The 25,302-nt window shown below is 38.9% G+C and overlaps 1 protein-coding gene across 32 annotated transcripts in view; it reads right to left on the bottom strand.

Moving 5' to 3' along the window:
- Positions 1-25,302, bottom strand: part of SIPA1L1 (signal induced proliferation associated 1 like 1) — a 385,985-nt gene that overhangs the window by 322,114 nt on the left and 38,569 nt on the right. For 22 of the 32 annotated variants that reach the window (XM_032405449.1, XM_032405459.1, XM_032405458.1 and 19 more), the window contains 3 exons: positions 10,461-10,520; positions 9,540-9,754; positions 4,347-4,437 (listed from right to left, as the gene is read on the bottom strand). The exons of 9 other annotated variants lie outside the window; for them this stretch is intronic. The gene's annotated coding sequence lies outside the window, so the exon portion shown is untranslated. The remainder of the gene's footprint in view (positions 1-4,346; positions 4,438-9,539; positions 9,755-10,460; positions 10,521-25,302) is intronic. One more of the 32 variants, XM_032405451.1, reaches the window with a different exon arrangement.

Here is a 25,302-nt window from a genome sequence, read left to right as displayed (position 1 = left end):
ATATATATATATATATATATGATTCACCAGTTCCATATATTACTCAGGGCTCATCAAGGTAAGTGCAGTCATAATCCCCATCACCTATTTCACCCATCCCCCACCCACCTCCCCTCTGGGAACCATCGGTTTGTTCTCTGTAGCTAAGAGTCTGTTTCTTGGTTTGTCTCTTTTTTTTTCCTTTGCTTATTTGTTTTGTTTATTAAATTCCACATATGAGTGAGATCATACGGTATTTGTCTTCTCTGATTGACTTCTTTCACACAGCATTATACTCTCTAAATCCATCCATGTCATGGCAAATGGCAAGATTTCATTCTTTTTTATGACTGAGTAACATTCCATTGTATATATATACTTCTTTATCCATTCATCAGTCAATGCACATTTGGGCTGCTTCATATCTTGGCTATTGTAAATAATGCTGCAATAAACATAGGTGCATGTATCTTTTCAAATTTGTGTTTTCATATTCTTTAGGTAAATACCCAGCAGTAGAATTATTGGATCATATGCTAATTCTATTTTTAATTTATGAGGAAGCTCCATACTCTTTTCCAGAGTGGCTGTATCACTTTGCATTCCCACCAAGAGTGCACAAGGGTTCCTTTTTCTCCACATCCTCGCCAACACTTGTTTGTGGTTTTGATTTTAGTCATTCTGACAAGTGTGAGTTGAGATCTCACTGTGGTTTTGATGTGCATTTCCCTGATGATTAGTGATGCTGAGCATCTTTTCATGTGCCTGTTGGCCATCTCTGTGTCTTCTTTGGAGAAATGTCTATTTATGTCTTCTGCTCATTTTTTAATTGGATTATTTGGGGGGTTTTTTTGGTGCTGAGTTGTGTAAATTCTTCATATATTTTGGATACTAACCTTTTATCAGGTATGTCATTTACAAATATATTCTCCCATTCAGTAGGTGTCTTTTAGTTTTATTGACTGTTTCCTCTGCTGTATAATTCAAACACTTCTTAAACATCAACTGGGTATAAGGCTCTGAGTTTCAAAAAGCTGCAGAGTTCCAAAGATCCCAATGGCAGACTTTCCTCTCAAGAAGTTTACAGCCCAATTCATGGTGAAGGACATGTAAAAACAGCAATAATAAAAGCCAAAGTGCTGGCCAGCACGACCTCAAGAAATGGCAAAAGAACATAAAGCTTCTAAGATCAACTCAATGGGATCAAGGAAAGTTTCCAACGGGCAAAAAAGAGACAGAGGAAAAGCAACTGGGGGAAGAAACAGAGAATAGAAACAGAAAAGGCCGCAATGCACATGGTGTGTGAGTAAACAAAGAGTATAAACCATGGAGATACACTTTAAATATTAAACATACAAAGAAACACTTAAACTCTGAAGACTGCGTGGAAAGTTTCCTCGAGAGCCACCGGAGACAGACTGGCTTTCCTATCAACTCAGTGTCTCATCTAGCTTTGGCCTCAGAGCCAGGGAACCAGATGCCTCCCTCGACACCATTTCTGGCATCCATGACCTTGTGTGGGATCGATCACCACGCGATTACAAAGATGACTAGCGAATCCCGTCATCCTAACAGCGTCAGTTAGGGCACAGGGCATGTCATTCGGAGTTGTTGTAGTGCGAATGCTCACCTTCAAATACAGAGAAGCATTCAGGTGAACTTGGAATGACTTGCAATTCTATCAGGCCGCTGAAGTAGGAGTATTTTTTTTTTTTTAATCTATGTTGCTGCTAATGCCTTACGAAGTTTTTGTTATGTTCATTGTACAAGGAGAGGTATGCTAGCAGAGTGAGTGAGCGTGTCTGGTTTTCCCCTCCCAGCTTTACTGAAATCTAATTGACATACAAAATTATATGAGCTTAAGGTGTGCAATGTAACCATTTGATAGGTGTATATGCTACAAAATGATCAGCACAATAATTTTAGTTAGCACCCATCACCTCACGCAGCTACAAATAAATATTTATTATTGCAAAAGAAAATGCTACAAGTCTAATGATGAACCTGAAAACGTAGTAGTACAATATTAGATCAGAACTTTCAAATAGTGCCTACATTGGAAAATAATAATCTTCAACAAATTAGTCTAAAGAACAAAAATTAAATTTCAGTTTTTTAATGCTATTTAAGCCATAAGCTTTTCAAGAAAAAAAAATGTTAATCTATGTGGGAAATGGTCACATCTTCTAAAGCACAGAAAGCAAACTCTCTAGCTTCAATGGTAGACTGCCTCATGGTGCCCCTAGGTGAGGTGTTCAAACAAGATGAAATTGTGGCTTCTACATTTAAAAGGCTACCTGGACAAAAGAAAGGCTGAATACCATACATGGCAAATAATGTCAACCAAGCACCACTAACAACCGGATTGCAAAGAAAGTCGTTCATTGGCTGGAACCAAGAGCAAGGGCAAGGAGAAGGACTGAGGGGTTGGTGGTGGAAAGCTGGAACCACCCCACAAAGTTTCCAAACAACCTGCAGGCAATGAGGAACTAGGGAAAGTTCTCGAGGAATCATCATAATCAGAAACAAACGTGCCTTTATGTACGTGTGCCCACACATACCCATATGCATATTTTTCTCTTTTTCCCCCAGAATCTTCAACAGTAATGTGGAAGAGAGCCCGAGAGAGGAAGGGCACGGAATAAGGAAAGACTAGTAACAAGGCTGTTGCAGCTTCCTAGGTGAGAGATGACTGGGGCCTGAACCCGGAGAGTGGGATTAGAGAAACGAAGGAATCTGAGAGAGACAGGGACATAAAACTGACAGCACCTGGAAAACAATTAGGTGTGATGACTGGGAAAAATGGAACCGAAGTCAAAATAAGAAAGTGCACCACCATAAAATGAACAACTACACTATTCTCAAAAATAGTATTTTTATCAAAGTTCCATTAAGTCATCTTTGAGGTTATTAATATTTATCTTCAACACAGTCTGAAACCATCCATTAGCCACACAGAGACCAGTTCAAGAAACACTCAGCTCTAGATGGGCATTTTGAGATGTATCAGTCTAGTTCCACTTGAAAATCTGTCAGTAAGTAGTTTAAATTTATCAAAAGATAGAAGATAATCCACAAAAGAAACATCCCCAAAATAGAACTAACTCAAGATTCTCCACAATGAATTACATTTGCTCAATGAATTTCAAAATAGGATCTAAGTTTCATGCTCCAGTTAATGAGTTTTGGCATTAACTCATTACCTCACACTGTAAAATATAATAAACCTTTTAAAATGACATGCAATATAATATATGGTAAATTATTAACAATGACATTGAAAACAATATAAAAGTATACACATACAGGGGCGCCTGGGTAGCTCAGTCGGTTAGGCATCTGCCTTCGGCTCAGGTCATGATCCCAGGGTCCTGGGATTGAGTCCCACGTCAGGATCCTTGCTCAGCGGGGAGCCTGCTTCTCCCTCTGCCTCTGCCCCTCCCCCCTACTTGTGCACCTGCCTCACTCTCTCTCTCTCTCTCTCTCTCTCAAATAAATAAATAAATAAAACCTTTAAAAGAAAATGTATATACAATGTATTTAGGATTAATGCCTATACAAGAACTAAAAAGATAACATTTTAGAAAAAAATTATGCACTTTTTATCATACCACCTTCTTTTTCCAGCTTTGAGGTATAATCAACAAATAAAACCGGGGCGCCTGGGTGGCTCAGTCACTTAAATGCCTAACCCTTGGTTTTGGCTCAGGTCAAGATCTCATGGGTCATGGGATGGAGCTCCATGTCTGACTCCACGCTCGGCAGGGGGTTTGCTCAAGATTCTCTCTCCCCCTCTCCTTCTGCCCCCTTCCCCACTCACGCTCACTCTCGCTCTCAAATAAATATATAAATCTTAAAAACTGTAAGCTATTTACAGTGTATAACAGATGATTTGATATACATATACACTGTGAAATGATCCACTCCATCGAATTAATTAACACAAACATCACTTCCCATATTCACTTTTTTTTAAAAAAACTTAATTGAACAATACAGTGTTAATCAGCTACAGTCACTGTGTTATACATTAGACCCTCAGAACTATTAGTCTCATAACTGAAAGTTTGTATCCCATACTGCCTTCTTAATATTCAAAATCAGAATAATTGACCACTTAGATGAAATCTCTTTGGGGAACATGTTGGTTTCTAAAGATTAACAGGCTGATCTGGAACTGAGAAAAACACACAAACCCAAGTCAACAATTCAAAGTACAACCATAAATGAACAAACAAGAGACAATATTTGACCAGGCACATAAAAATTAGGTAAAAAGAAGTGGGGCAAAAGAAACACATTTGTTGAGGGCCTCCTAGAAGTCTGACATTGGGCTAAGCAGACACTCTCTCCCACCCCATACTCACTGTATAATGAGTCTTTGGATAATCGGGTATAAGCTTCATGAAGGCAGAGAGGGCTTGGTAACCAGCATATCTGCAGGTTCTCAAACAGCACCTGGCACACAGTAAGTACTCAATAAATATCTGTTAGCTGCATGGATGAATGGATGAATCGCTAGATGGCTGGCAGATGAATGAATAGCTATTTTCAATAATAACAGTGGTCTAGCTCATGTACACCAAAAGACATCCTGGCAGCTTAGGAGAAAGGGAGCAAGAAATGTGCTCCAAGCCACTGTGTTCCCTTGCCCAAATACAGGTTATCATAGGTTATCACAGGAGAGTGGACAAAGCATGGGCTCCACCATCAGACCTGGATGGGAAGCCAGGTTTCAGACTTACCTTTAGTGGGTCCCTGGACAAGTTACTACTCTATGACTGAAATGCATAGACTAATTCTTTAATCTTGAAGTTGTAAAAAGGCTTAACTGAAATAATGTAAGTGGAGCACATAGCAAATGCCTAGCACATAATTAGTACTTAATACAAATCTCTCCACACACTGGGCCCAGGGAAATGACCCTGGTGCTCATACAGTCTGGGTCTTAGGGGTGAAGTCCAAGGGAGAGGTCTCAGTGAAAGGAATCCTAGTGCAGTCCACAGCAGGACAGCTCTGGAGTCATTTTAAAATGTCAATCCAAAGGCCTGGCTCATTATATCACGTTGGAGGGAATGACAATCATAGCAGGGGCCTCCGTAAAATTCCAAGAGGATACTGGCCTCTGCCAATGCAAGGAAATACAAAACGAAACAATCAGCGTATGTTCTGTGCCTGACAATTTCACACTTGCCAGAATTAGTATACTTTTCTTTACTATTATGTCAAATCCACTTTTCTGACAATACCTGAACTATACAGTTGATCCTTGAATAACATGAGTTTGAACTGCGCAGGTCCACTTATACACAGATTTTGGTCAATAAATACAATACAGAACTGTAAATGTATTTTCTCTTCTTTATGTATTTTCTTATCAATATTCTCTTTTCTCTAGCTTACTTTATTGTAAGAATACAGTATGTGATACATGTAACATACAACATCTGTTAATTGACTATTTATGTTAACGGCAAGGCTTCCGGTCAACAGTAGGCTATTAGTAGTTAAGTTTTTGAGAAGTCAAAACTCATACTCAGGGGCGCCTGGGTGGCTCAGTCGTTAAGCGTCTGCCTTCAGCTCAAGTCATGATCCCAGTGTACTGAGATCAAACCCTGAGTCGGGCTCGTGCTCTGTGGAAGCCTGCTTCTCCCTCTCCCACTCCCCCTGCTTGTGTTCCCTCTCTCGCTGTGTCTCTCTCTGTCAAATAAATAAATAAAATCTTTAAAAAAAAAACTCATACTCAGATTTTCAACTGTGTGAGGGATCTGCACCCCTAACCCCGACGTTGTTCAAGAGTCAACTGTATTTTTTTGATTTGATGAAATTATGGATCATCAAGGATTCTTTTCAAGAAAGATTTCCCAAGGGCCCTATCCAGCTCCATCTCTAAGAGACCAATATAAATGCGCATTTGGCTATAATTATGCCCTTGTGTATTCTCTCTTTCACACTTCCATCATCATATCATACAGTGCAGCCCAATTATAAAACACGACTAATATCCCCAAACTTTGTATCCATAATTGAAAATGTAAAAAAAATTTTAAGTAAGTTCTAATAGTTTCCTCTTGAGTTAGTAGCAAAGTAAATTATAAAATTTGTATATTATCTTTCTAATTATTGCTTATCCATCAGGTGAAGTCCTCTTAATGAGTCAATGAGAAAATTATCTTAACTTTAGAAGGTGCTTTGAGTATATTATTCAACTACAGTGTCAGGAATATCTAAAATGTCTATTTTTTTGCAACATGAATCCACATCATTTAAATCAAACCTGAATCCAAAATCATTAAATTCAAATATGCAGTTGAATAGTTTGCTTTTGGACAAAGGTCATCTTAATCACTGCTGATTTTAAATGAACATTTTACAAAGGACGTATATAGCTGGGGAGGTGGAAAATAAGAGAACAAATTAGGGTAGAGGGAGACAGTCACACCAGAGAAAGTCTCTCAAGTAAGAAAGTTCTTTCTTATAAACAAAAATCTAGGTATCAATCATCAAGTCCAGAGAGTATAGCAATGAAACAAGAGATTGATAGCACAATATTCTGAGAACTTAAACCAATTTACGAAATCTCTATCTACAAAGTAATAGTCCCTTACAGATGGTTCCAGTTAATGAATCAACATTTGGAAAGGAATACAATATAATTTTGTGAACAGAGGAACTGAAGCTATTTAGAATAGCAGGGGAAGGCACACCCTGTTTTGATTGGAATCAGCCAGAAGCTATGAGAAAAAGGATTTGTGCCCAGTAGAACAACTCCCTGAAGAAATCTAGGACGGTATGTTGGCAGGAACAAAGAAAAAACTTGGGCAGCAAGTACTACGCTTCACCCATAGGATTATCAGCAACTCTATCCACCCTTGCCAGCCTTATGTCACATACGTATCAGGGAGCTTTCTGAAGATTATAATGCAGGCTTCCCTTGCTACTTAAAACAAGAGTACTCCTACGAAACCTTTCGTAAGCCGAAACAGTGCAAAGCAAAGAAGCAGCTGCCATTTCATAAAAGCGAAAATCCTCTTTGGATTTCTTCAGTTAGCGAAAACAGGTTCTAACACAGGTCTTTTGTAAAAGTGAAGTGGCATAAAGCAGACTTTGCCACAGTGGAAGAAACTGACCCTGCCCTAGTAATCTATCACCTGGGAACAGGATTCTCTTATCACAGTACAAAATACTTGTCTCCTTGGAGATACAAGTCTCATTGTTAACAACTGATGTTCCAGTAGACATCAATGTTCAGAAATTTCTGTTTAAGCATATCAGGTTTCCCACAGTCTGATCAGCCCTGGTAACCAGACTACTGGTGCTGATGAACTACCAAGCTCCTTTTAAAGCAATCCCTGCACACATAAGCCTGGTCAGTTATAAATCAGCTTTTGCAAACTATGTGCTCTACATCATATTAGAATATGGTATGTTCCTGAGTTGCCCACAGTGTACATTCAATTTTATTTGGAACATATCTTAGTACAGATTTCCTTCACTCCCAAATGCTAATGTCATCTTTCTGTAAATGCCTATCACTTCTTCACCACAATTATCAAAAAGATGATAATTTTCAATTTTCTCTTAGCCTCATTTCTTAGTCCTATAGTATGTTCACTATAGGTGTCTTTGCCATAGACATCTTTGCTGCTGCAAGCATTTTCACCACATCTTCACCTCATAACTAATTGGCCATAAGGCAATTTCTATAAAAGATAAAATAACTGGTTGACAGTTTGGTTTCATTTAAGATAAGACAACTTGGGGCGCCTGGGTGGCTCAGTCAGTTAAGCATCTGCCGTCAGCTCGGGTCATGATCCCAGGGTCCTGGGATCAAGCCCCACGTCGGGCTCTCTGCTCAGTGGGAGCCTACTTCTCCCTTTCCCTGCTTGTGCTCAGTCTCTCTTTCTCAAATAAATCAATAAAATCTTTAAACAAAAAAATATAAATAAATAAGATAAAACAACTTGTTGACAGTTTGGTTTCATTTCTCCATTGAAGAATCAATCTCCTCCGGCACAGTTAATGTACTGAAAGCTAGTTGTCAGTTTGGTTTCATTTCTCCATGGACAAAGTTCCCATTTTTTATTATATAAATGTTACGTAGCCTTCATAATGGTCTATACACCAGTAGCCATGGTGGTCTTAAAATAGTGGATGATGACTACATATACCGACTTGACAGAAAATGCTGTGATAGGGCTTACGGGAGGGGTGAAATAAAAGCGTAATGCCAAACTGCATACTGCACTATACTAGAAAATAACAACACATGAATTACAACGATAACAAAGCCCCGTTGGTTACAATATTATATCAGCATTTCTTCCCCATTTCCCGCACAACTCTGGATTGTGTATTAAGGGATATATGACAATATGCCAAGAATGAACAACAGCGTAGAAGACTCTCATGATGCAATACAAAACCCAGGTACAAATACATATCCTAGTATTTGGAAAACTGATACCTCTTAATGGAGAAGAAACTAATAAAGAATTTTATCAATTTTTTCATGTTTCATTATGACCTTTTTAACATCCCTCTTCTTTCATTATTTTATCTCTTATGACAAAACTACCTTATAACCAATGAGTGACACAGCAAAAATGTTTGTGGCAAAACTACCTAGAACCCTGATTAAGATGTGGTTCTTCTTTAAGAAAAAATGTGATTCTTCTTGAAAATATGATTATGATTACAACAATTTGACAACTTTTTTTTAACCATTTTTTAATTTAAAAAATTTTTTTATTTGAGTATAGCTGACACATAATGCTACATTAGTTTCAGGTCAATTTGATAACTCTGAAGAAGTTTTAAAAGGTCACCCAAAATACAAAGTGGTCTTGTGGAAACTAGGAATACCTCGCCATATAATGACACCTTCTCTGTTGGCATCCTTAATAAAGGATTCAGGAAAACTGTACTCCTGATCTTCTAAAGTATTAATTGGCCAATCAAAAAGCTCAGCTATTAATCTCACAAATGTTAAGTGCCAAAGCCACAATAAGATGTCAAATGTGAATTAAATTCATTCACTCAGAGGGCGCCTGGGTGGCGCAGTCATTTAAGGGTTCGACTCTTAGTTTTAACTCAGGTTGTGATCTCAGGGTTGTGAGATTGAGCCCTGCGTCGGGCTCTGTGCTCAGCGAGGTGTCTGCCTGTGACTCTCTCTCCCTCTCCCTCAGCCCCTGCCCCCCATGCACACATCCTCGCTCTTAAATAAATAAATATATATATATTCATTCGCTCACAAGTTACTGAATACCCTGGATGTGCCATTTAGGGAGTGCTGTTCAGGCACTGAAAAGTCAAATAGACTACATAATCCCAAATACTTTACAACCCAAAGGAGCAAGCTAAGCAACTAAATAAAAAATTTCTATAATACTATAATAGGTGGTATGTGTTATAAAGTAACTAACTCTAGGAAGCCAGAAAAACTCTACAGATGGTAACTTTTAAGCTAGTCCTAAAAAAGGAATTTAAAAATTTTTATTTAGCAAGAGAAAGGAGTGTCTTAAAAGAAACAGTAAGGGCACCAAAGGATAAGAAGTCACCTTACGAAGAAATTTCCCCATCACTGGAACAAACAAGGCTGGGTGACAGTACAGGGAGAGGAGTCAGAGGAAGCAAGATGGTCTTCTGCCATGTTAACGCCTTCAGACTTCCTCCTATGCGTCATGAGAATCCCTATAGTGTTTGCCTGCAGGAGCTTGTCCTCAGGAGATACCAGTCATTGGGAGTCACAGCTTTCCCTCGGGTCCTCAAGCTCCTGAAAAGTGGAGATGGGAGTGGTTGCTGTGCAAGGAGATGGGTGGACACTCTTCCTCTCCATCTAAATTTGCATAGGCTGACAACAACCCTCAGGGTCCTCTTGGTACCCACCAGATTTTGAATGGCTTCAGATAATCTTAAAAGTGTGGAATCTTAGAATGCAAAGGGAACCAGCAGAACAGTCTCACTTCCCATCAACTACCAGAATTTCTTCTCTACACCCTGATGAATGGCTCCATATTGAACAACAAGTAAAATGTCCTCCCGGTATCCTCTCTTCCTCAGAAGCACTTACTACAGTTTTTCTAACGAGGCCTCATTTGAAATCCTTTCTAAAATCTTCTCCAACGCGGGCCCCTCCTTATAACGTAGTCTTGTTGGTCAGAGCTGAGCACAAAAAACCCCAGTGCCCTCCAACCACAGCAGAGCACTGAACGACGTCAGGTTCTTTGTGCGGACAAAGTATCTCTCAGTTGCACAGACCTTTATAAAAGTGCAAGGCCTGGATCACATTAAATCTGTGGTCAAATAAAACACCTTGTCCTTGTTCATTTGAACTGTTCTCATAAGCACTGTTTACCTCTCCTTTAAATCACTGAGGATCATTGTGAGTTAACATTTATTTGTGTGATTACCTAAATAACGTCTTTGTATCTCCAGCCCAGGCACCAAATAACCTGAATGCAGGCACAAAACTATCTTACCGTATTTTGCCTTTTATTTCCTTTCCATTACCACTGTATTATGAGGTCCTGGCACAGTACCTGTTCCAAAGGAAGGGCTCAAGAGATGTCAGAAGAAGAATTTGATGTATATACAAAAAAATTACATGAGCAAGATATGGTAAGTATGATAGGAGCATTGAAATCAACCTTCTGGAAACTCAGTGGAGATTCTTTGACTTCCTCTGTGAAGGAAAGGCATCATGTAGGAATAAAAGCATCCAAGCCAATTCCTGAGTGGTGTTTGAACCAAAAAAATCAAAGCAAAGAAAATACCTGGACAACAAAACAACCAATGAAAACTGTATTTTTGAAGAACCATTATTTATGTGGGAAATTATTCATAATATTAAGTTAATAAAAAGGATATAAAACAGTATGCACCCCCCTCCCACACACACATACACACAAAATACCCTGAAAGGAAATAGTTTAAATATTAACAAGAGTTATTGCTGAGTTGTGGGATTACTGGTCATCTTTATTTTCTTCTTTATACTCTATTGTAGCTTCCAAAATTTTTTTTTTTTTTGATTTTTTATTTATTTATTTGAGAGAGAGAGTGAGAGAGAGAGAGCACAAGAGGGGGGAGCGGGAGAGGGAGAAGGAGACTCCCTGCTGAGCAGGTAGCCCGATGCGGGACTCGATCCCGGGACTCCAGGATCATGACCTGAGCCGAAGGCAGTCGCTTAACCGACTGAGCCACCCAGGCGCCCCAAAATTTTCTATAATAAAGATCTTCATAATCAGTAGGGGAAATATTAGGATTTTTAAACTCATTTAGGATGAAACTGCAATAACATTTTAAGTCTTTAGGCTTTATCCGAAAAGGTTTCTGGAGTGTTTGTTTTTTTTTTTCATGGCCATATTTACATGAATGTTGTAAGCAGACGGAATGCTAGAGAACAGGTTCCAGTCCCAAAGAAATATTATAATGCTCCCACCCACCCAAAAAATTACATTTATTCTCTGATCTATTTTTTTGCATCTTGATAATGGGTATGAAGAGACTTGTATTTACAGGTTAATACAGGAAACCAGAAGCCAGCACTGCTCCACAGAACATCGATTCCCTCTCACGCTCTCAGCTGGGCCCTTCGAACAATGAAATACACACCGACATCACTACACTGCAGTCAGCATATCAAACGGAGGAACACTGGAGTTCTGAGAACAGCTAAACAGTATTATAAACAAAGGTCCACTCGTGGCGCCTCGGTGGCGCAGTTGGATGAGCACCCAACTCTTGGTTTCGGCTCAGGTCATGATCTCAGGGTTGTGAGATCGAGCCCCACAGCAGGTTCCCCGCTCAGCAGGGAGTCTGCTTGAGATTCTCTCTCCCTCTGCCTCTCCCCCTGCTCACAAGCACTCGCTTGCTCTCTCTCTTTCTCTCTCTCTCAAATAAATAAAATCTTTAAATAAAGGTCCACTCTTTGAACTAATAGATACCTTAGTCTACAGTTAACAAGTTAAGAAGTATGCCACAAAATAATGTCATTACCAAATAAAAGAAGGAAACTATACCAAGTCTTCCAAAACATGAGCATCTAGCTTGTCCCCGGCAAACTCCTGGAAATCTGAGAGTCTAAAGTACCCTTCTGTATCTAAGACTACATAAAATATAGAAACAGTGGTGGAAAAACTACCACTTTCAATAGATGTCAGACTTCCTACAAACAGTACTATCCTAAAAACAATCTAAATGGAAGTGAAAGGTTCTCTGAGCAATGGTCATCAATCATGTCTCTTCCTTACTCTGACAAAGAATGGCAAAAGGGAAACGTACAAATTATGAAGAAATGCAGTTTGCAGATAGTTAAACCCACAGCCCCCTGAGCCATCTCAGAGAGACTCCCTGCATGACTCACCTCTTTCTCCCCCCTTACAGGCTCTCAGCTTTGGCCTGCTTGCCCCCTTCTTTCCAGGTGCCACCACCTACCCAATTCTAGGGCTCTGCTCCCCTCAGGACTTCTTGCAGAGGAGCCTGCCCTATTTCACCCTTTACCCAAGCTTCCCTGTCTCTGAAACAAACAAACCTTCCTGAACACTTTGGAGATTCATCAGAAATCACTACTGATAAACAGGTATGGTGGTAAAAAATCATGGCACACCATGATTAGAGATTTAAGAAAGCTCTTCAATGGGAAATTAAGATCCTAGCTGAAACATAGGTAGTACTGGGACTCTTGGGTATGAAACAGATGGGTCTGGGCAGCTTTAGGGTCCTAAAGCTCCTCAGCTGATTCTGATGTTGAGCCAATGCTGGAAACTGCTGTCCCAGACCCTCAGTTTTCTGTCCTTTATACACTAAGTGTATTCAAGATTCCACCACCTTCTGCAGAGAGGACCTCTGTTCCCCAGCCATTCAGATGCTAGGCTATCTGGTTAGGAAAGAAGAGCAGATGTGACTTTGCCAGCCCCTGGAGTCCAGAACCTGGCACAGAAAGGGTCAGCTTCAATTATGTTAAAAATTCACTTATATGAATTCATAGCATTCCCCAGGCTATGAAAAGAGAAGCTGAAGTATGTGCAGAAGCTATCCACACTGAAATCCTTAGCGAACCTGGTAGATAATGATAGTCCTGTGGTTTTGTAGAAAATTCCTTATGAATGATCTCCCAAATATGCAAGATAAATTAGAATTAACTTCCCTGCTTACAGCTTGGATCAATTAAAATCTAAGTGGTGGCTTTTGCTATGACAAAGACCTGCATATCTATTTTTTGCTGAATAACTTTTGCATTACTGTTTTCAAATTCATGGTACATTATCTTAAATTGAGAAACAGTGAACAAAATATTTTGCAGTATCTTCTGACTGTGGGAAAACCTTAAAATCACATTGCCGTTTTCTTTTTTTTTTAATTTTATTATGTTATGTTAATCACCATACATTACATCATTAGTTTTTGATGTAGTGATCCATGATTCATTGTTTGCGTATAACACCCAGTGCTCCATTCAACACATTGCCGTTTTCTGTAAGCTAGAGTTGTTTCTCACAAACCCAAATATTTGAACACCTTGTATAAAGTACTTACTGTGCCCTGATATCTCACTACACACTATGCTCTGCAGAGTAGGATTTAGATACAAAGGTGATCAACGTTGGCTTCTATCCAAAAAGAGGTTTCCATAACATCATACTGATGCTCTAGAAATTAACCTCCACTTCTCTTTTAGCCTTTTAGCCACAACAAACTGAATCATATCAAAAGTATCTGCTTTAGGGTTTTATATAAACATTAAGCACAAGGCGCCTGGGTGGCTCAGTTGGTTAAGTATCTGCCTTTGACTCAGGTCATGACCCCAGAGTCCTGGGATGGAGCCCTGCATCGCATAGGGCTCCCTACTCAGCGGGGAGCCTGCTTCTCCCTTTCCCTCTGACCCTCCTCCCCGCTCATGCGCGCTCTCTCTCTCTCACTCTCTTAAATAAATAAATAAATAAATAAATATCTTTTTAAAAAAACATTAAGCACAATAAAACCAACCATTTTAATGGCTCAAGAAACAAGAAAGCCACAAAATCCAGTAACTTATGCACTGGAGGGTTATTATGCTGGTGAAGTCACTTTCACTATGTGAAAGAGACAAGACATTTTTCCATGTGCTAGAACAGAAAATCATGACACATGCCTAGCAGAGGACAATCTGAGAGATAAAACGGTTATACAGAGGGACAGTTTCAAACACATGTATGCATACCTTGTCATAAACCATCTTTTCACTCACATTTGTATGCACCTTCTATAGCTCAGAAGACCCTAACAGCTAGGGAAGCCACATACACAAAACTTTCCTGGCTACAGTACCCACTCCTATCTTTGATTAATAAATTAAAAACAAACGTTAAGATCTGACCTTTACTATTTTTTAAGTAGCTCTGTATTAAAAATATTTATTCAGTCTATCTTTTAGTATCTACCCATATCTAAGAGCCAACCAGTGTTCACAGGGAAGTATGGGCACACCTAACATAAGCCAAATGGGAAGGTACCCAGTAGCGAGCATAAAGTACTGCACTAGGACTCAAAAGACCTGAGTTTGAATCCTGGTTAAACCACTCACTCACTGAACCTAGCTAAGCCTCAGCGAGGTCACCCATAAATTAAAGACAGTAAAACTTGACCTGTCTAAACAGTGTTGTTGAAGATATATATCTGTAAGATAACACATTTGCAAATGATCTTCAACTAAAAATGTGAAGCATCATTCAGCTGCTGTTCTAGTTAGAAACCACTAGGACACCCCAAGACAAGTCAGTGTTCCTCTGTTTACTCATCTTTTAGGTTTTGCCATTTCCTCCTTCCCTCCTTCCCTCCCTTTTCTTCCTTCATGTAACAGATATTTGCCAGGCTTCTGCCATAGACCAGACACGGTTCCAGACTTGCACTGTCCAATACCATAAGCGGTAGAAACATGTAGCTATTAGGCATTCAAAATGACTCTAGTCCAAATTGAGACATGCTATAAATGTAAAATACACACTGGATTTTGAAGACTTGGTGTGAACAAAAGAAAGTAAAATATCTCAATAATTTTTTATATGGATTACACGTTGAGAAGATAATATTTTGGGTATTAGGTTAACCATATATATTATTCAAATTAATTTCTTGTCTTTCTTTGTACTTTATTTTAACATGGCAACTAGAAGTTCAAAAATTTTTAAATACACGGAGGCTCACATTATATTTCTATTTGACAATGCTATTCTAGACTCTGGGGATATTTCAGGGAACAAAACCATGAAACTTATGTTTCAACATGTGTAGTCCTAAGATCTTCAGTAATCAGTAGAAAAGGAAAACTAAAACCAGCAACTGTGTGCAGAGAGGACCCTGGGATGGAGGCCGCACACACAAGAGACAGACCTCCCCTCTGGCCCTTCCTTCTGCCCATGGTAGGGCCCACGGTCCCCAGAATAATCAGGCAGTACAATGGTGAGCTATGACCTCAAACATCTTGGAGAAGACAGTCCCTTCCCTGTTCGGCACTCCTAAGAACACGACCACTATCCATCCAAACTTAGCGAGGGACAAAGCTTTTAATTTGGGGCCATCACTAGTTTTCTGGCATCATTTGTGCTACTTTGGCTCGTGCCTCAAAAGCACTTTTAGGGGTGTGTGGGTGGCTCAGTGGGTTAAGCGTCTGCCTTCGGCTCGGGTCATGATCCCAGGGTCCTGGGATGGAGCCCCACATCAGGCTCCCTGCTCTGCAGGAAGCCTGCTTCTCCCTCTCCCACTCCCCCTGCTTGTGTTCCCCCTCTTGCTGTCTCTATCAAAAAAAAAAAGCACTTTTAAAAGGTTTCCGATGGCAGGTAGGAAGAGTTTCTTAACAAAGACACCCTTGTCTGGATTCCAACACTCTCCTTCATTATGAGAGCTCTTCATCACCTTCCCCTCCATGGGCCCAATGAACCACACCTTCAGCTCTCGCATCACAGCCACCATGCTTCCAGATAAAGGGCAAGAGGCTGAATTCAACAGCACAAGTCATGACCCCAATCTCAAGGTCCCTACTGGTCCGAGGCAGTCAAAAAAAAACTTGAGTCAGGCTGACCACATGCCAGCTAAATGTGAGGTTACTTGTTGTAAGATTTTAAGGAATTTCTGGAGGGTGAACTGTATAATTTAGTACGAATGGGCCTATTTTTTAATAGCACTTTTCCTACCAAGTAGGCATCATGTTCGAATTTCATATTCCATGTGTTAGGAACTTACCTTAAATTCAAACCACAACATGGCAAATGTTTTGCTGGCCCATACAACTTTCTGGCAGATTATAAAGAAAATTGGGGCTTTCAAGAGATTCTTTATGCTGTAAAATGCCCTAGTGGGTGTAGCAGGAAGCGGCGAGGCTCAGGTGTCAAGGCAGGCAGTGTTCTTTCATAACTGACCCCATCTATGTCCTCCGCTCATGCTGTTCTCTTTGAGGGCGTGCCCTGTCCCCTCTGCCAACTTAAAGATTACACCTCAATGAGGGCCCAGCCCAGAGCCTGGCCCTCCCAGAAATTGTCCCCAGCAACCCCAAACCTGATAATCTCTCTCCTTCTTTCTCAGAGGAACCCAGTCAACCAAAACCTTGTATCATCTATTTATCTCTTCTCTGGGTATTCAAACACCTGTAACTCAGAAGGAAAGCAATTTAAAAAGTCAGTATGATGTCTGAAAATTTATTACTCTCCCTTTCAATCAGTTGGGATTTATCTGAGCTTTATTCAGCAACAAAGATGAACCTAACACCAGGGATACAAAAAGGATACACAATCCCAATACTCACATAATTCACAGTCTAGCTGAGAAATAAAGTAAACAATGATCCTACCACCTAATGAACATTGTATTAAAGGTGCTGGCAAAGCACCATGGAAGCCCACAGGAGGGCTCTTCTTCCTGGGTGACTGAGGAAAGCCTCTCACAGAAAGGTGATATATAAGCCAAAAATTGAGAACTGAGTAGAAATTGACAAGGCAACAGGGGAAGGGCCTTTCAAAGGCAATAAAGCATGGCATATTAAAAGAAACGAGACAATGTGTTTAAAACCCCTATACAGAATCACCAAAAAAAAAAAAAAATCTTCCAATATATTAAATTATTTATGTGGGCATTTGAGGATCTACATACAGACTCCAATCCACCTTTTCTACATTTCCCAGAGTATAACATAGCAAGTAAGGGTAGGCTCTCCAGAACCAGCCTGGGGTCAAATTCTACTAACTATGTAGCCTTATACAAGTTTCTTAACCAACCTCAACTTTTCATCTGTAACATGGGGATGACAATCTGCCTACCTCATAGAGTTATTATATTATTGTTATGAGAAAATGAATTGAAACAAACAATAATTATCACAAATTAGGCATTCAATAAATGCTTGTATCAGTATCATTATGACTATTACTATTTACTTTTCCATGCTAGACACAGCAGCAAATCTGAAGTTCTTGTCCCCAACACCTGCCCATGCCTCCACATGAAGAACTCTTCCTACATCCAAATCCCACCCAGCAAGACATTGCTTAAATTCCACCACCTGCATGAAGCTGCACTGAGCCTGCTCGCCTCAGGCATTAGGGAAATGAGCGTCTCTCTTCCTCTGAACTCCAGCGCAGTCTGCAGGTCTTTCTTGGGGCACTCTTCACTCCAGTGCCATTATGCCCACATGTGATTTCCCTACAGGCCTACAGCTCTTTAAGAGCAAGGACTACACCTTCCCAATCTTTGCTTCCCCAGAGAACTGACAGGCCTTTTCACATATGGGCAATCAGTGTTTGCTGCTGAACAAATTAAAATACTCTCCCCTTTAATTAAGTCAAGAACAGACTAGAGCTTTTAAAATTGCTGTACCATCTACCAAGCTATTCTTCCTAATAAAAACCCTTCCCCAGAGAGAAACTCGGTTCAAGGAATCCTAAGAAAAGTCAATAATAAGATGTTCTTCAAGTGACTGACAACTGACAAAATGGAGTAAAAACAGTAAAAACTGCTGGGGAAAACAATCGCTCTCCTTTCTCCATTCTCTGAACAGGTTCTAATGTAAATTTGTTTAGGCTACTGTTGCTTTTCTGTTCCATATTTACAAAAGGTGGGACAAAGTTTCAACAGTAATGCCATTGTCATTGCTTATCTAGATTCTGAAGCCTATTCTGTCTGGTTTTACCACTTTCTACCACCCATGTAAAGGAAGGCTAGCCTGGAACCACCCAGACCACTTGGTTTACATAATGACAGTGTCAATACCAAACACAGGACTCTTATATTTGGTGCCCCTGTCCTTAGTGAAAATACACTAGAAAACGAGAATCACCACTCTTCTCCAAAACCTACCTAACTCAAAACATAGCTATTGCTAAGTACAACTTGATTAAAATCCTAAACTTTAATTAGCAGAGAAAAAAAAGTTAACTAGGATTGGCTTCCTCTTACAACAAAAATATTTTGACATTCAAGCAATTCAAAGATAGTCTTCATGTACTATGCCATATTGGTGACTTTTCTAAAAGAAAAGCCTTTATTAAAAAATATGGTTTAACAAAGCAAAAAAAAAAAAAAAAAAGGAGAAAATAAAGCAGAGCTCAAGGGGTACTTCCCTGTATGCAACTGTTTTCCATCATATCCCACTGGATTCAAAATGAAGGAATTAGGCAAATAGAAGTGAGGTTATCAAGCCAGAAACACATTCAGAGACAAGGGTACCAAGAATGTACAACCTGACCAGCACACAAAGAAATCCACAAAATCATCACACTGCAGTTCCCTACAAAGTAACAAAGTAGGATTGTTCTATTCAATAATAATGCTACCTTAAAATTAAGATTATTTTAAATATTTCTAGGACCAAAAAGATCATGATCATGATTTTTCAAACACTTAAGTTGTTTACACCTTTTGTCAACAAATGTAAAAGTTCATAGCTACATGACTCTAATTTTTATTTTTAAAAAACACCATTTCTAGTGTATTGATCACCATTGTCCCAAAACTGACAAAATCACTACAAATTTACCATTTCCTCTATAATCTAGGTGCTCCTAAATACACTCAGCAAGAGCAGAGGGGGAGGGGAGGATTCCAAATTAAGTAAGTGACACGCCAATAAATGCTTTACACTTTGCCCAAATATAAACTGTGTTATGGTAAGAGCTCATTATTAGTATCTTTTTTTCCAGATCTCCCCATTAAAAGTGGGAAAACTTCCATTTTTCTCACATCTGGAACATGTTTTAAGAGGCTTATGTGAGCAGCATATAAATGCTGCAAAGCCACTAGCAGTTAGATCTTTGGTCTTCAAGTGCCATGGACCTTATGTTCAAATATGACCATAACCATGAAAGTATTATGGTTATTAAGAGATCAGACATGGCTGGATCTAAAAGCACTGTGAATCAGCCATATTATCCATATTCTACTTGAGATCACTGCCTTGCTTCCCAAGGCTAACAGCTTTGCCTCTCTATCAAGGCCTCCTGTCCCTGACACTGCTCTAGATTTTAGATTTGTTCTTCCCTCCCTTCTAAAAAACTTAATGGACCTATATCCTATTCCCTTATGGTCCCATTCTCCAGGTAAACTATATGCAGCTGGAATGCCAGAGGCAGATGATACCTCAACATGTAACTTCTTCAGTGATAATACCAATACTTAACAGGAGTCTTTAGAAAGCATCCCAAAATACCAGGTCAAACGTGGAGCAATTTAGAGGTAAGTTCATGAGCATCTTTTAAATAACAACACTTAGCAATAACAGGATTTAAAGAGCTGTCTGTTCTACCTTTATGCTGGACTAGAACCATGCTATGAAAGTGTTATGAAATGAGTTGTTTGTTTTTTTTACAATTTTATTTTGCATGCTTTTATGACTCCCTAAAGCTGGATGAGTATGACATGAGGTATGTAGTTTGCCATTTCTTTCAAGTCTGAGGTGCGGCACAGAGAGCACACTTGAGATTTATTTTTGTTGCTTTCACAGTATGATGACTTTTCCTGCCTTTATATCCGACCCACGGACAGGAACAAAGGCAACACAGATCTGCACACTTTGAAATGTCAACAGAAACCTGCGAACCCAGATTCTCGGAGGAGCTAAAGTTTAAGGACCAGAGTGACAAAAAGGGGAGGCAGAGAGCAAGTAACCAAAAAAAGACGTCATGTGTCTGAGCTGGCCACCTTCTCTACCTGTCAGAAGGAAGCCATGCCTGACGGGAGGGAGCCACACCTGAACCTGATCTCTCTGTCTGGGCTGCCCTTGAGCAGAGCAGAGGATGTGCTGAGCTGGGTGTGGGTGTCGGGGGGAGATGGGCACCTGGCCACAGATGCTACCTGTCAAGTACCATGTAGGACCAGCTCCTGGTCCTCAGCTAAGGTTAAACAATAATTACATTTAATTACATATTTACTGTGACAGGAAAGGTGAAATGAGCATTATTTTGCAAAGCACAGGACAAGTTTTCCATTATGAAGAATATTATACTAAAAGTTATTTGCAAGAACCATCCAATTACCAAAAGGTATAAATACAAATAGTTTACTTCCTGACTGTCCCAAGAGCACATTAATTATTCAATACACTGTCTTACACAGAAGCCCCACTTTATAATTTTTTAAGGACTTTCTGTCTTTTATCTTACAAGTAAGGTACCCTTAAAAAGACTGTGAAGTTTCTATTTCCCATTCACAGGTGAAGCAAGGCAGTGTATTCAAACGACTTACCCAAATTAAAACAATAACTCAGTGACTTTTGAATTCTAGGTCAAGGAAGCATCTATTTCATATAACAGGCATAATGTGTTCATTTCCAAAAAGAAGGCACTCGAAAGAATACAGCAACAATTGGGGTACCTGGGTGGCTCAGTCAGTTTAGCATCTGACTCTTGATTTTGGCTCAGGTCATGATCTCAGAGTCATGAGATCAATCCCCACATCAGGCTCTGCACTCAGCACCAACTCTGCTTGTCCCTCTCCCTCTGCTCCTCCCACCATTCTCTCTCTCTCTCAAATAAATAAAATCTTAAAAAAAAAGAATATGGCAACAATTAATAAATTCTCAAAATTCAAAGGGTAATCAATCATTTATACATGTTATATAATTGTTAGACCCCTCCAACAAAAAAATGACAGTACTAGGAAAATTATAAAATGGAAAATGTACAAACTGCTGCTCAATGTCTACCAAACCAAACACAAAGAAAGTAAACACCACTAACACTTTCTAATGTAAGTGAAATCCACAGCAGGAAATACATTAGTTTTCAAATCACTGAAATATAATAGACACCCCTATACACACACACGCGCGCGCGCACACACACACACACTTTCTTCTTTTCCATACATTGCAAGAAGTTACACTGAATTAGGGTTTTACATACTAAAGATCAGTTTAACAATAATGTACGTCAATTAAAAAGCTTCATGTAAGTAAACTAGAAAGTAGATGGACAAAAGAATAGGACAAAAGTAGATGACTGAATATATGCTTACTTCCATTCCCTCCAGAAAAGACAATAAAAGAAAAATGTGATTAGAGACAAAAGAATATTAGAGATGTCTACAAAATTCCAAAAGATGAGAAACCAGTGCATAACTAGAAACTGATTTAGCAGACTGGAGAAAGCTAAAACCTAACTGACAAAGATAGGAGTGAAGAAGCCACCAGGAAGAATATCCAACTAAAATAAAAGGTCTGTTCATGATGCAGAATTCCAGAAAGGCTAAGCAACTGAGGTACTATGTAAGGGGTGAGGCTGAAAACAAAAGGAATTGGATTTAAGGGTCTGCATAAAGGACCAATTCCCTAACCCAACAACTGAGCAGCTTACTAATAAGCATGAGAACAGGGTTTATTCTGCATGCAACTAATGAGAGGGTCTGGCCATGCATGACTGAAGGTAGGAATGAGTCTCTGCACTGAAAACCTGAGATATCAAGTTAACAGTAGAGAGCCAGCTCCTTCAGACTCAGACTGAAAGACTCTTCTACAAAAAATGACTAATCTGAAGGAAAAGACAAACAGAAACTGGTACCTGGGGACTCCCAATGAAGTAGCAGGGCCCAAGCGCATCATCCAGAGGAGAACAGCAGACACTAGCCCCCCAAGCATTCTGAATTTCTAACCAACTTCTAAGACAAAGAGCATGACCAGAGAAAAAAGAACATTATAATTATAAAAGGAACAATTTATCATGAAGATATAACAATTACAAATGTATACACATCTCAAAATAGAAGCAAAAATAGAATTAAGGAAAGAAAAGGACAATGACGTGATTATAGTAAGAGATGTTCACACTCCATCTCAGTAATTGATAAAATTAGACCAAAAAAAATGAGGAAAGACATAGAAGGTCTGAACAACATGATCAGCCACCTTGATCTAACTGACATTTGCAGACAATCTAAAACTGAAGAATACACATTCCCTTCACATGGCACATGGCACATTACCAAGATAGACCATATGATGTACTATAAAGTAAGTCTCAATAAATGTAAAAGGATTGTAATCACACAAAGTATATTCTCTGACAACACAGAATCAAATTAGAAATCAGTAACAATAAGATATCTAGGAAAATTCCAAATGTACAAAAACTGAACAATACACCTCTAAATAGTTCCATGGATCGAAGATAAAATTAAAAAGGAAATTCAGGAAATAATTTTGAACCAAATAGCAACAAAAATAAAACATATCAAAATTTGTGGGATGCAGCTCAAACAGTACTTAAAGGGAAACTTTAAACTTTAAAATACTTAATATAAGAAAATAAAAAGGATCTGCCACCATGACCCTAAGGTTCTCCCTTCAGAAATCATAAAGAACAGAGCAAACTAAACCCAAAATAAAAGGAAGAAAATAATAAGGAGCAGAAGTCAATGAAGTAGAAAACATACAGACACCAGAGAAAATTAATAAAACCAAAAGGCAGATCTTTAAAACGACTGTCAAAACTGACAGACTTCTAGTTAGATCAAAAATACAGACAAAAGACAAATCACCAGTACCAGAAATGGAAAAAACATATACCACCAGAGATCTTACAAAATTTAAAAAGATAGTAAGAGAATATAATGTGTAACTTTATGCCAACAAACTGAGCACAACTTACATAAAATGGACAAATTTCTTGAAAAATAGAATCTATCAAAATTGGCACAAGATGAAACAGAAAATCTAAGTAGCCCTTTATCTTTTAAAGATAGGAAACCTGTTATCAAAAATATTCCACAAAAAAAAAAAAGAAAAGAACAACTCCAGATGATTTCACTGGTAGATTCTATCAAACATTCAAGAAGGAAATTTAACTTTTTCAGAAAATAGAGGAGGAAGGATTACCTCCCAACTCATTTTATAAGGTTAGCTTTATGCTAACACTAAAACCTGAAAAAACATTACAAAAAATGAAAATGACAGAGCTGTATCCCTCATAAATATAGACATGAACAGCTTTAACAAAGTTTTAGCAAATCAAATCCAATAATGTATTAAAAGGTACATTATGAGCAAGTACAGTTTATCCCAACAATTGGTTAACATCTGAAAATCAATCAACATACAGACTAAAGGAGAAAAATCTCAGGATCAGGATTAGATGCAGAAAAGGTATTTGACAAAATCCAACAGCCATTCATGATAATACTCCCCACATAGTAGGAAGAGTTCGAGAACTTCCCCAAACAGATGAAGAACAACCAAAGGCCACATCACACTCAAAGGTGAAAAACTGACTTGTTTTCCCCTGAGATGAAGAATAGGCAAGAATGTCTCTATTTACCACATTTTAAACAACACTAACCCGAGATTCTAGCCATTCAGGAAGGCAAGAAAATGAAAAAGGATAAAGATCTGAAAGGAAGAAGTAAAACTTCTTATCTGCAAATCATATGATCATTTACGTACAAAATTCCAGGGAATGTACAAAACACCTACTAGAACTAATAAATGAATTTAGTGAGACTGCAAGATACAAAGTTGATGTAAAAATAGTCAAGTATTTTCTTATATATTAGCAGCAAACGATTAGAAAAAAGGTTTTTTTAAAGATTTTATTTATTTGACAGAGAGAGACACAACGAGAGAGGGAACACAAGCAGGGGGAGTGGGAGAGGGAGAAGCAGGCTTCCCACCGAGCAGGGAGCCCAATGCAGGGCTCGATCCCAGGACCCTGGGATCATGACCTGAGCGGAAGGCAGACGCTTAACAACTGAGCCACCCAGGCGCCCCAGAAAAAGTTTTTTTTTTAATCCCACTCTTGGGCATATGGATATTGGGGTGTGTGGGGGTGTGTGTGTACATCCCACCAAAATGAGAGAATCAACAGAGATGACAACACAAAATCCAGAAAACAGAAGAGCAATCAAAGAAAAAACAACCTAGCCCCCCCGACATGGTGATAAAGAGGAGTCCCAAAATGGCAGCTCTGTGGCGGCTGGACAGCAAGCCATTCACCAACATGACATGGAACTCTGGGATTGACAACGCCGAGAAAAACTGGAACTGATAGACACCCTAAGATGTTTTACCATTTGAGTCTTTAAAGTTCTATCAGAATGTTTAGAGCAAAATTATTGATCATTAGAAAGCAAAGCCAATTAAAAACAAAGTAACCACTATCTCTAAGTTAGAGAAAGAGCAGGTGACCATTGAGTATTCTGTGGCCACAGTCAGCAATATTTAAATGATAATACTATAAATATTAAATGATAACTTGACAAAAATTAGATAAAATTATCATTGGGAGTGGGGTGTCCAGTTGGCTCAGTCAGTACACCATGCAACTCTTGGTCTCGGGGTCGTGAGTTCAAACCCCACATTGGGTGTGAGCCTTATACTTAAAATTGGGAGGATGGGGAAAGAAAAGTCAGGAAGTTAAATCCTCATCTTCTATAGGAAATAGTCAAAAGATAATGCTTAGAGTTGAAAAGCCGAGCCCTAGGAGTAAAAATTAGTTATTTAAATATATGGCAGTAAATGCCAGAAGAAACAGCTAAAAAAGAAAACCTGAAAATGGTTGCTTCTGAAGAGAAAGAGGTGGAGCACAGGATTTTTTCTCTTCGAGCCTGAATTACAATTTTACTTACTATTTAAACCAGGGATATTATTACTTTGCTAAAAAATAAAATAAGTTTAAATAAAAATATTTCAAATAAAAATCTATAGTTTGGTCAACCTTGGGGCCTCTGTCAAGGAAATATTTTTAACTGGATCTGGTTTCTCTAAGCAAGTTTCAGACAAAATCAGGTTGAATAAAATACATGAAATGTATATATACAATTACAAAAAATTAAAACACCTACTTTTAGAAAAACAAGTAGTTCAATAAA

Source organism: Phoca vitulina, unplaced genomic scaffold (genome assembly GCF_004348235.1).
Source record: "Phoca vitulina isolate PV1807 unplaced genomic scaffold, GSC_HSeal_1.0 scaffold7, whole genome shotgun sequence".
NCBI lineage: Eukaryota > Metazoa > Chordata > Mammalia > Carnivora > Phocidae > Phoca > Phoca vitulina.
Note: the sequence above shows the minus strand (reverse complement) of the source record. Positions and strands in the feature narration are given on the sequence as shown.